Source organism: Ovis canadensis, chromosome 2 (genome assembly GCF_042477335.2).
Source record: "Ovis canadensis isolate MfBH-ARS-UI-01 breed Bighorn chromosome 2, ARS-UI_OviCan_v2, whole genome shotgun sequence".
Classification (NCBI taxonomy): Eukaryota; Metazoa; Chordata; class Mammalia; order Artiodactyla; family Bovidae; genus Ovis; species Ovis canadensis.
Window position 1 is genome coordinate 131,122,647 of NC_091246.1, and position 3,984 is coordinate 131,126,630.

A 3,984-nucleotide genomic window follows, 5' to 3' on the forward strand; every position below is an offset into this window, starting at 1 on the left:
CACCAAGCCTTCTCTGCTGTAAGTGAACAATGTCTAATTAAAATGTATCTAAATTCACTCAAACAAAATCTAATGTTTCTTTCCCATACTTTTACTTCCACTCCTTTCCTTCTCCATGCTTTCTTTTAACATTGACTCAGAAAACTTAAATAACTTTATAAATAGTGAAGTCATATTTCATATTTTATAATTAATTCATAAGGCAGAGTCAAAATTACCCTTTTTAATTTCTTAAAATTTCATCTTCAATTTAACTCAGAATGCATCCCTGCTTAATAATGTTTTTAAATATACCAAATAAATATTAAAGTATATTTTATCCCATAAAAGAGAAAGAGAGGGAGTAGAAAAGACAGAACAGTAAGACAAAATGTTCAAAATTTGTAAAACTTCCTGGATTAACCATATACTTGCTTCCCTCTAGGTTAACTTTTTTGGACACATGCACACAAATAACAAAGCACCTCTCTTAATCCATTTCTCATCTTCTTTCTCCCTTCTTCCCTTCTTTCCTTCTTACCTGTTCCATCACTGGTATACCTGAAGGGGTGGAGAGACAGGTATACTTGAATAAGTGTAAGTTAGTCTATGACACAGCCTTACTACATTATATTCTTCTCAGTTAAACAATAAAATATTTCTTTTTAAGGATTCAGAGACTACCCATCCTCTACTCTTCACAATGCAAAGCACAACAGTGCCACATATCACAGATGCATCAGTGCTTGCCTTGACCAGGTCTAAAACACAAGCATTCTCAATTTCTCAAAAGTAGGAGAGACACATTATGTTCTAAAAAGCATCTTTTTTAAAATTTTAATTTATCAAAGTAAGGACTCCCACTCTTTGCTTGGAAAATGAATACACTGGTTACTAATGACAGAGAATCAGCTTAAGCAATAAAGAGAAATATATTGTTTCTCTTCATTGGGAAGGAATTCACAAAATCTAAAGCAGCACAGCAAGTTCCAGGCCTCAAAGATTTGAACCAGGATATAGTCAACTGCCAAAGGTTTGGGACACACTTCCCTCAGCAAGGCAATCCAAGGAGGAATAAATATTCTTTTTCCAATGTCTGCATAGTAATCTTAGAAGTTTGTGTCTGAGGCTTACCTCTAGGATATTCACCATTCCCTAGAAACTGAGTTCCTACAATTGGCCAAGCCTAGAACACATATCTATACCTACAGTTCAACCAGTGGATCTCTTCTTAGAAGAAACAAAATGAGAGAAAAAGTACCCTTGACAATCAAATACAATAGCTACTTTGTGGACCTTGGGATGTTCATTATGATATGAAGCCAGCTTTGTTATACCAAATGTTTTTTCCTATAATTATCTATAATGTGTAGTATAAACATGTTCACAAGTCAGTATCTAAATAGTCTAGAGATTTACATTCTTAGGAGGAAAAATTGTACTCATTTAATATTCTACATTTCACTTTCAATGCTAATATGATAAGCTAGATATGTTTGGATAGAAAATTAGGACTGCATACATCTGGAATTTTAAATCATTGTATAGGGAAAGGAAAGGGAAAGCTTTGGAGATCTAATGAATTGCAAAAATAGGAGAATAAGAGATATCTGTACCACAGAGTGAAAAATTAACAATGATAAAAAGAATTCTGATCAAAGATTTAATCCAATCTCAGTATATTTTCTTAAAACACTTTTGTCAATTAAAGAAATTATGTCAAAAAAGTGGGCTAAGACAAATAGACTAACTGATAAAGAAACTTAAAAGGTAACATATCAACAGTCTACTTCCTTTCTAAAATCTGAAGCTACAAAATTATTTCATCTCATTTTTATCAAAAACTGTTTAAGAGTACTTTGAAAAGCTATTGAGGTTTGTTATCATGGAGGTGAATAAATGGAACAAAATCCTAAATAATCAATAACATATTTTTCTTAGATTTATAAATATGTTTCAGATATCTTCTGCAAGATCAGAGAATAATGAGATACGATAACATATATAACTGATTTTCACAATTAAAAAAAATCAGTCTTTAAATTCTTGAAATAAAGTCATTTCATGAAAATTCATAAGCTATATACATACTTGTGTTAGGCCAAATATGAGTACATAAGATATTCAGTTTTTTAAAATTTAACATAATGTGCTTATATCGTATTTCATTTCCAGTCTCACACAGAAATGCCAAAGCTTCACCCTTTCCTGTCTAAGCAAAGTATACAATGAAAATTCAGATAATTTTTAGGGTGTCTATGAGTATATCTATCAAAGTCTCAGTAAGTTGGTTGAGATTTCCATTGAAAATATGATTCATTATTTTCATATTGTCTAAGAAATGATAACAAATTGTTGGGCAGCTACTATTCGCCAGTCATTTTAAAGGCAATTTAAAACATAAATGCTTTATAATAGAACATTTATCACAGATATTAACATATTTTATCAATAAGAAATCTAAGGCTTGGAGACAATCTACATCAACAGAGCCAGACAGAATTGAATCAGGTTCGACTCCAAAGCCAATTCTATTGTATTTACTATAGTAAACTGTCTCCTAATTATAGACTTATATTGATGGAAAAAATTATCATTCCCAGCTATTTTTTTCATTTCCTCTAAGAGGATTATACAGTTCTATCCATTGCCATGTGACTAACAGCAGCTCCCTGGTGATGAAATATACTTCCCTACTAAGCATCAGGCTTATCCATGTTACTCACAGTAATCCATTAGCCATGGACATGTGTGATGTATGTTGCTACTGCTGCTAAGTCACTTCAGTCGTATCCAACTCTGTATGACCCCATAGACGGCAGCCCATCAGGCTCCCCCGTCCCTGGGATTCTCCAGGCAACAACACTGGAGTGGGTTGCCATTTCCTTCTCCAATGCATGAAAGTGAAAAATGAAAGTGAAGTCGTTCAGTCATGTCCGACCCTCAGCAACCCCATGGACTGCAGCCTTCCAGACTCCTCGTCCATAGGATTTTCCAGGCAAGAGTACTGGAGTGGATTGCCATTGCCTTCTCTGGTGATGTATGTTATGTCTGAGCAAAAACTTTAAGATACACTGGAAGTTGCTACCAATTACTCTTTCCTTCTGCCTTGAAAACAACATGTGAAAAATGCAGTTTGCTAGTCTTACCTAATTCCAAGTATGAAAAAGATACATGCAAGAAATAAACAGCCAACAGCCATCAACATTTAATATCAAGGAGAAATAAATGTTTCTTGGTGTAAACCCTTGGGAATTGATGCTATATGTTATTGCAAATAGCTGATGAGTATAAGAAGTACTAAGACTATTGATGAACAGAATACTATCATTCCAACAGGAATGAAATAAATGTAGCCTTATTAGAATGTTCTGTGTCTTATTATAAAGATAAAACTTCAGATGGAGGATGCTGCATTCTGCATTGACTTTTGGTATGTAGCTCTAATGCCTAAAATGATTCTGAGGAGCCTGAAGACAAAAATAAAATATCAAAGATCAAAAGAAAAGACAGAAGAAATCTGAGTCTACCTGACACTGTTGATTTACTATTCTAGGCCTAGACTGCAACATCCAGGCTTCTTGTAGTGGGAGAAAAATAAACACTGTACATGTCTAATCTACTAAAATTGAGTTTATATTGCATATATGTGTATGCTCTGCTGCATCTGAGTCTTTGCGACCCGATGGACTGTATTTCACTGGGTTCTTCTGTCCATGGAATTTTCCAGGCAAGAATACCAGAGTGGGTTGCCATTTCTTACTCCAGGGGATCTTCCTGACCCAAGGATTAAATCCATGTATCTTGAATATCCTGCATTGGCAGATGAATTCTTTACCACTGTGCCACCTGGGAAGCCCTCTTTCTCTCTAGGTTTCCAATTTAATAGATTGCTTTTTGAACAGTGTTTGGTTTACAGAAAAATTGAGATGTGGGTACAGAGTTCCCATATATCCCCCTCTCCTTCCCAACACTCTCCTTGTCCCCCTAGAGTTTCACTTATTA